This window comes from Rattus rattus, chromosome 13 (genome assembly GCF_011064425.1).
Source record: "Rattus rattus isolate New Zealand chromosome 13, Rrattus_CSIRO_v1, whole genome shotgun sequence".
In the NCBI taxonomy this organism is placed as follows: domain Eukaryota; kingdom Metazoa; phylum Chordata; class Mammalia; order Rodentia; family Muridae; genus Rattus; species Rattus rattus.
In genome coordinates this window covers 42,012,716-42,021,732 of record NC_046166.1, presented here as the reverse complement: position 1 = coordinate 42,021,732, position 9,017 = coordinate 42,012,716, and the positions used below count along the sequence as shown (strand labels likewise).

At 42.1% G+C, this 9,017-nt stretch overlaps 1 pseudogene; it reads right to left on the bottom strand.

The window, feature by feature from the left end:
- Window positions 1-614: 614 nt before the first annotated feature.
- On the bottom strand, window positions 615-728 carry LOC116915151 (annotated as a pseudogene).
- Between the last annotated feature and the right edge of the window lie 8,289 nt (window positions 729-9,017).

Genomic DNA, 9,017 nt, shown 5'->3' with positions numbered 1-9,017 from the left:
TAATGCTCTAAGGCTAATAATGTCCCACAGTTGCCTATGTCATTTTTGAGGGTAATGATGGCTAAGGAAGTTGTCGTTTGAAACCATCATGGTTTTGACACTATTGTAAATGACAGAGTGTGTGCTTAGATTCTACAAATATTTTCATGAGGTCACTTTCTCACAATTTCATTCTCATTTTCTGCCTTACGATTCAGACATGCATTACCATGTCACTCTGAAGTGACACGCACCTGCGACAACCCGTGGACTTGCTGCAACCTTTGAGTATACAACCAACCTCTGGTTCTCTCTTCCTTTAGGACTAGTGCATCCAAAAGGAGCTGCTCATGTTAGCACCCTTTATTGAAATACCATTGAGTATGGTGGACTCACAAGTCCTCCATACAAATCCAGAAAATCTTCTACTACAGGGCATTCATGTTGCAAATATCCATTTTTTAATTGAGAGTATTTGCTTCAAAAGGGAGATCATTTAAAGAAGATATCAAGAAATGGTCTTGTCTTTATTCATGCTGACTAGTAGAGACACTTAAGTATAAAACTTGAGTTGTAAAAAATCTCATCTCAGTTTCAGCCTTTGCTTGTTTTTATTTTTTTTTGTACTCCCCAAAATATCACCATAATTAAATGGCAATGCCTTAATCACCAATTTATTGTAAGGCCCAAGAGCCTTTTCTGTCCATGTCAAAGGAAATGCTAAGGAACAGTCGCCTTTTATACAACACACCAGGGCCTTCTTAAGTAAATTTATATAACACACTATAGCTTTCTTAAGTTATACGATACACCATGGCCTTCTTTAAATAAATTAAAGTATGTCCATTAATCCCAAAAGGAACCATCAAGGTCTTAATGGAAAATAGAAAAATAATAATAAAAGACATTCCAAGTCAAATTTCATAATAGGGTTTAACAACATGGAAGTCTCGGGACTCTCTTAAGCAACTTTTGGTCATGATATTGTTTCTAATTTGAGGGCCACAGGGGATGGGCAGCAAGAAGAAAGCATTATATCAAGAATTCTGGATGTCCCAGTTGCTACTGGCCTGGCTTCCCGTCACAGCTAGAGGACAAAGCAATATTAAAGCCCCTGAGGAGGGCTATTCTGTATCTTCTCTTTTGCTTGTTTTATGTTGTGATATTTGTGAATATAAGTATTTTACTGATACATATTTATCGTACACACTACTGGGTTTTGTAAGGACCATGGCTGTATTTTAAAATGCTTTATAAAATTAAGTTAGAAGTTGCTCCAGCCATAGGAATGTCTATAAGCTTCCTAACCGCAAGTCAATCACCATTTCTTCTACCTTCAAAAAATAGTTCAAGGATCTCTCTATTCCTATATTACTAGGAATAGAGTAAGTCTAAGTTAGAGGATTAACTTAAACCCATGAGAGAAACAATTCAGCATTTTTTTTCTAGACAAGGAAGCATATTCTCCCGTGTGTCACATGAATAGGAGGGCAGTCTTAAGGGTTGGTTTTCCCTGGCAGTCATGGATGTGACTCTCCTCTCAAGTTTGGCTTCATTCAAATGTCATGCCTTCTGGGAAGTTTACAACGCACCATTTATTTTTCACTTGCAGACAAACATAACATTAAAACTGTTTTGCTTATCGTTTTAAGTAGTGAACTATCTTAAGAAATGCATAGTCAGTGGTTGTATTTTTAAAAGATGTCTAGAATATCTCAAAATAGCTTTGGAATCATTTTACAGTTTAATTTTTAGGAGATTTGTAATCCTCAACAAGCCAGTTCCCTAATCAAAAAAAAATTAAAGAAACATAAATCATGAGTTTTAAATGCAATATTAATAAGCTGACTGCAACCTATTTCAAAAAAAAAAAAAACACTTAGACTACAGCTATGAGCCCAACCAACTATGAAAGGCATACAATCCCTTAGATATAGAAAAACTAGATGAAAATGTATACGCAGACAGCCAAATCTAGTCAAGTCAGCTTAACTCAAAACAAAACTATAGAAATATAGTTATATAACTTATATTGACCTCCCATTTTCAGGGAATAGAAATAATTTTGTCACTACTTTTTTTATTATCCCAATGACTAAAAACACGTACAGATATAACCTATTATTGTCTTTCAGGTACTCAACCCCAAGAAGCTTTCACTCCATGGCTGTGGGAAGTCAGAAAGTCTTCAAAGAAGTTTACAAACTCCAGTTGAACATCATAGTCATTGTTTTATAAAAAATCTTAAAAGAACATCAGTTACCATCACGTCTCGGCCTTTTGGCTAAGATCAAGTGTAGAACATCAGTTACCTAGTTGGGCACTTTCTATAAGTTGAACTTGGAGTTTATAAGTTCAAACACTGTCAAGATCCAAATTAGTATTTAAGGTTGTCCTCGGGTCTTCATGTCCCTGGGTTCATTTCCCAGACATGTCAAAAAAAAAAAGAACCAAAAAAAAAAAATAACTTCAAACTGTGGCAAGATCCAAACTAGTATTTGCATAAGAACAAGTCCAGTCATGGGGCTGGGGACTTCATGTCCAGTGGTAGAAACATCATTTCCTGGACATGTCAGGACCATTACACACATGAACTCCCAGCAACTGTGGCTGTATGTGTAAGACCTTCATAAGAATAAGCCAGTCAAAATCCCAGCAGGGACTAGGGAGGTGCTCTTGAAGTCCCTCTCAGCCCTAGCTGAGAGGCTACGATAACTGATGGGTACTAAACGAAAGACAAGTTTCCTTCAGGGATGCTGTGCCTGTTAGGCTGGTTGTGCATGCACCGGAAAGTGGTCCCACACCCATGTCCATACTGGCAGCGTAAAGAGGGCTCCATGGGTTGGAGAAACAAAGACAAACACAAAGAATCTGAAATTGGGAGGGCAGAGTGGTGGTGAGGATAAGGGGGGGAATTGCAGGGGAGGGAAATTGATTAAATAGCACTATATGCTTTTCTGAGAGTATCAGTAGAGAAGGACAAAGAAATAAGACAAGAACAGTGGGTTTCATATGAGTGTATGTTGAACAGTTATTGGATACTTGTCTGATAGAAATCACGTGGGGTATGGGAAGCAGGGAGAGATTAATAGTGAGTGGTCTTATCTTAAAAACGTTTAGTACCAGCTGGGCATAGTGTGGTACACACCTGTAGTCCCAGCTCCCAAAAGCAGAGGCAGGAAAGTCACCACAAATTGAGGCATGTCAGTATACACATAAGACTCTGTTTATAAAAACTAATTTCAAAGCCTGATGCTTTTGGAAACTCTTTACTGCTGGTACAAAATGTAGTGTGTGTGGCTTTATATCTACACAGAGAGCATTTAAGGAGTGACTGCATTAATGCTTAGTATTTAACAAACATGGGGTTGTGCACAATCCCGTGCACAAAGGACAAGCACATAGTCACACTAGAGTGTAGCGAAGGTCAGAGAATGCTTTTGGGGGATTTGGGAGGGGGGTCAAACTTTAAACCAAGATTAGAGGGCTCCGGGGAAGATGTGAAGGGTTTCAGGAAGATGGAAATCAAACCCGCACTCCCAGGGTAAAGCTGATCGAAGCAACATTTTATTGGTAGTCAACTGCTATTGTATCTGCCCAGTCTACCAGACCGGGCACTGACAGTGGCCCATGTGGGAAGTTTGGGTCTGCAGAATGGAGATGATACCACGCTTGGCCTGAAAGAGAGGGAAGAGAAGGCACAGAATCTCTAATCTTTACAGCATCCTAATAAAACACTCTACCCCTTTAGGGATGTGGTCTGATGGGTTTAATCCACTAGGAAGACCAAGGAAGGGTAGGGTGAGAGGCAAGCACTACCATGAGAGACAAGCGTCTCTAGATGAAAGCGAGAAGGGTGAGTAAATGTCCCTCTCTAGAATCAACTTGTGCAACCCTCTCCTCTCTCCCATTCCCACACTAGTTTCTGGGATAATCTTCATGGTCTCACTGTGGTGATACTGCAGTCACCCACCAATAATTATCATTATTACTGCAAAATATAGATCATAGTATTGTGGATGGAACTGTTCACTTCTAAAATGTGTATATGAAGGTCTACCCCTCAGTGTGGCTGCATTTGGAGTAGGAGTAGAGGTTAAATAAGATCACAATCGGGACTCTGATTCCGAAGATTCAGCACACAGAAGAAATGTGAAGGAGCTTGGTTTCTCTCCCTCCCCTCCTCTCCTCCTCCCTTTTCTTTCCCTTCTTTCTTGCCTTAGTCTCTCTCCATCCCTCTCATCTGTTCCTGTGCACACGCACTGAGAAAACACAACGTGAGCACACACCAAGGAGGTTGCCATACACACAACCAGGGAGACAGCGGTCACCAGAAATGAACCCTGTTGCACCTACTTTCCTTTTAGAACCCCCTGCCTCCGGAGTTGGGGGATACTATCTTTCTGTTGTTCTGAAAGCCTGAAATGATTAAAGCCAAATACCATAACACTTACCACAAGTTTCATTTTACAAAAGTGTTCAACTCCCCGGCATTCACAGGTTTTACCAACATCCAGTTCCAGAACCTTTTTAATCACCCTACAGGAGAAACCCTACACTCATTGGATAGTCCATCTCCATTTCCTGTCCCCACCTAGAGCTCCTGGGAACTACTGATGGTTTCCATTTCTATGGATTTGACTCTTCTAGATAGTCATATAAAACCTTTTATGTCTGTTTGGCTTTGCTTGCCTACCGGCCTGCCTGCTGCTTTCTTTTTGAGAGAGAGGTAGGCTAAGTCTACACACTGCTGGTAGATTGACCATGCTAGGACTCTCAGAAGTACCCTTGCTTAGATAGTTTATCCTGACCTTGAACTCACAACTCTTACCTCAGTGCCTTTAAAAGTGCTAGGGTTACAGAGTGGGTTATGCCACCATGTCTGACCTGTCTGTCTTCTTTCACCAAGCATTGTGCTTTCATATGCTAACTCTGTGGGGTGACTTTTATTCTGTGAGGAACTGCTAGACTATTTTCCCCAGCAGGTAAATCCCCCAACCCCAGTAAATATTCTAGCCTTTCAGTTTTCCCTCATCCTGATACTTGTCATTCTACAACAATCTCTTGAAACTGCCAATTCAATCAGACATATCCCTCCCCCTTTTTAAATTAAAAAATCAAACCTTTCACCATGCCTACAAGGCCTAACATTCTTTGGCTTCTTATACCTCTCTACCCTACCCTCTCTTCTTCCCTTTCTCTAACAGTCCTAGTAAAATGTTAAGGGCATTCTGAAAACAAAGAGTTCATTTACCTTGGAACCCATGCTTGTCTCCTGACAGCAAAGATCTCTGTTAAAATGGACATGCCTGGGAGAATCTTCCAGGGAATACAGAAAAGGCCTGGAAAGTCACACACGTGTGTGTTTGTGTGTGTGTGTGTGTGTGTGTGTGTGTGTGTGTGTGATGCAATCTCATCACTCAAGAGCATTGTCTTCATAACTTGCAGATGTGTTCATTATATACTCATGGACTGTCTTTGTCTACTACACTGTGGGCTTCATGAAAGCAGGAACTTCATCATGTTCATGTTCATGACTATATCCCCCATCATTAGAGAATGTCTGGAGCAGACATTCATCATCCATTATCAATTACTCAATACGTGAATGAACAAATGAATTCCAGACCAAAGAAGACTGTGGCTCAAGAATGTAAATACTAAGTCTTATTAAGCACCAGATGTGTCTTGTTTTGAAAAAGGGTCTCATTCAAAACTTACTTTAGAGCCCTGGCTGACTTCAAACTCATGGTGACCCCACTCTACCCCCATGCTGAAATCATAAGCATGAAACACCATGTATCCTAAGCACAAGGCATTTTAGATGGTTGGAGCTCACTCAGGGAGTAGTGGGAGTGTAACATGGGTGACAAACTGGAGACAGAACTTGAAGTTCTTATGAGCTTAGCTAAGGACTTTTCTGTTGGTCTTGAAAACTTCAGTCATGTCACCAGTCCCTGGGGAATTTTAAACAAGTGCATAGTTACATCTTAAGAAATATTATAATGACAGCTATGTTCAGACTAAAAGCCAAAATCAGGAAAAGAAATGTGAAGAAACTGTGAATGCTTGACAAGAAAGAAAGGTTTGGACACAGAGCTGGTCATGTCTTTATCAAAATGGTCCCTGGTGCTTGCTGACCCAAGTACCTGTTCAAGGTGTGCTTGGCAACCCATCACATGATCGAGGTGTGCTTGGTGACCAATCACATGTTCTAGGTGTGCTTGGTGACCTATCACATGATCAAGGTGTGCTTGGTGACCTATCACGTGTTCAAGAGGTCTGGAGTGCAAAACCATACTAAGATCTGAGCCTTGTCAAATTATAGTTCTTCACCAGAACAGAAGAAAGGAAAGGGAAGGAATGAGAAGATCTGAATTCTAGAAAAGCTTGCTTCAGTTTGAGTTTTTCTGATATTAAAAACCAAGTAGATACTTCAATATATGAACTTCAAATCCAAGTAAAAGGAAGGGAAAAAGGAAAAAAGAAGAAAAGGAAGGTAAGAGAGAAAAGAAGGGAGGGGAAAAGAAAAGTGAGGAGAGAAGATGGTATGGGAACAAAAGGGAAAAGGGAAAGAGAAGAGAGGAGACAGGCAGAGGAGGGGAGAGGGGGGAAGGGAGAAAAGAGAGAGGAGAAGAACAGAGGAGAGGAAAGAAGGAAAGAGGGGAAGAGAGAGGGGAGGGGAGAAGAAGAGAGAGTACATGACAGGACAGGACAGGAGAACTTGATAGGAGAATTAAGCTATGTTGTCAAAGGGGAAAGGCATGGATCGTCAAGAAACTGACAGTGAGAGTTCAAACCATGGTAGGAACGTGGGAACAGATGACATTTGGGGCAGGGAACGCAGGAGATCTAAGTCTCAGAGCCTTCACTGACTTTGACTGTAGTTCATACCATGAGTATCTAACATGGGTCTAAAACTCAGTAATGAGCAACAGAGAGAAGTTAGTCCCATCAACTATGACCAGGACATAAGCTTAAAATGTTCATTTCCTGCCCCATGCCACCAAAAATCTAGAGCAATCATAGCTGAAGCTCTACCTTCCTTCCCTCCTAATGTGCCTGTGTCTTGTGAGAAGTATGGCATTTGCTCTGGGATAAGAATACATTTCCCGTGGAATTTACATGTGTACTGTGTAAAGTAATCATGAGATATTCTACCTATTTTTCTTCTTCAGTTAAGGGACTTTTTCGAAAATAGAACCAGACACCACTCAATATGAAACTAAGTTCTCTCTTGACTTAACTGACAGATCTGGTGCAGAACACACATGGTTGATTTGTTCGGAGGCTAATGTGGGTCTGGTGGTGACACAGGTGGAAAGGCTCAGGGAGCGAGCAGGCCAAGGGCTGTGACAGATGAAATGCTAGCATGCGTGTGTCGCTTGGTGACTAACCAAAGCCAGGCATGCAGCCATCTACAGCCAGAGCTCTCTGTAGAATTCCCCGGGAGTGCTGTCCACTCTGTTCTCATTTGAAATGTTTTTATAGCGATGATAAACGGGCTCCAAATAGAAATGCTTCAGAACACATGGTCTCTGTTACTGAAGAGCGGATTCAGATGGGTTTCTGTTATGAATGTGCACCCTGGTTCTTCTGGTTGCCCTCTGGGGTCATTAAAAGCACACGAAGGAACACGGAGACTGGAAGGCCCAGCAAGTGAAGCACCATTCAATGAAAGATTAGGAATTTTCTAATTGTCTAAAACCCATTCTGACAGGAATACCCAGGCTCCTGCCCACAGAAAGCACAGGCTTCATTGAGGCTGCTAACTCTACCTTCTTCCCTGGTGTAGTGGTTTGAATAGTTTTGGCCCCCATAGACTCATGTGTTTGGATGCTTGGTTCATACGGAGTGACACTATTAGGAGGTCTTGGTGGAGTCGGTGTGGTGTTGTTGGAGGAAGTGTGTCACTGTGGGGGCGGGCTTTGAGGTCTCCTATGCCGAAGCTACATCCAACGTGGTATGAAGTCTCCTACTGCTGCCTGAGGATGTGCAAGATGTAGAACTCTCAGGTCCTTCTCCAGAACTATGTCTGCCTGGATGGTGCCATGCTTCCCACCATGATGATAATGAACAAACCTGTGAAACCCTAGCCAGCCCCCAATTAAATGTTTTCTTCTCTAAGACTTGCCTTGGTCATGGTGTCTCTTCAAAGCAATAAAACCCTAAGACACATGGGGAAAATAAACTTCAATAGCCTTTCATGCATTCAAACACTTGCACCAACAGCTAGTGAAGGTTGGAGGAATCTAGGATGGAAGATTGCTGGCATCTGTGTCCACTGAAGACGAATCATGAAGAAGTCTCAGAAAGTGGGTATGGCAGGCAGCAACAGAGCCATGCTGAACTCCAACGGCCAGGATTCCGTGATCTTCCCGTGGTCCCTGCACCCTGGGATTATAATACCAGCCTTGCAGAATTGTTTTAAGAATTCGAAACAATGAGCACGGTAACTGCTTAGCACTTTGCCTAACATTTCCTGGTGTCCTCCTCATCTACTCTACCAGAACAGAACCAGAACTGATGCTCAGCGATACTAACTACAAATAATAAGCCTTTCTCGAGCTGCCCATGGCAGAAACTGACGCACTCTCTTTCAAAGTGAAATCCAACCTGAGGGTAATCCAGGAAAGACAAAAACAGAAATGCCCCTTGGAAATCTCTTTATGTGAGAAAATAGGCTAAAATTAATTTCTCTCTATTTTTCTCCCTTTCTTTCCTTCCCTCGGTCTCTTTCTCTATTTCTGTTATATCTCTCTTTGCTTCTCTCTCCCTTTCCCTCTGTCTCCCTCTCCCTCTCTCCCTCTCCCTCTCCCCCCCCTTTGTGTGTGTGTGTGTGTGTGTGTGTGAGTGTGTGTGCATTTTGCAGAGAGACAGACAGACAGACAGACAGGCACGCACACACACACACACACACACACACACACACCCCTCCTCTTTCTTCACAGCTGTGCGTCAGGAAGAGCTGGTATTAACATGGCAGCCATTTCAGACCCAGGATCTGGTAGGCAGAAGAGGCCCCTGCTCACACCACA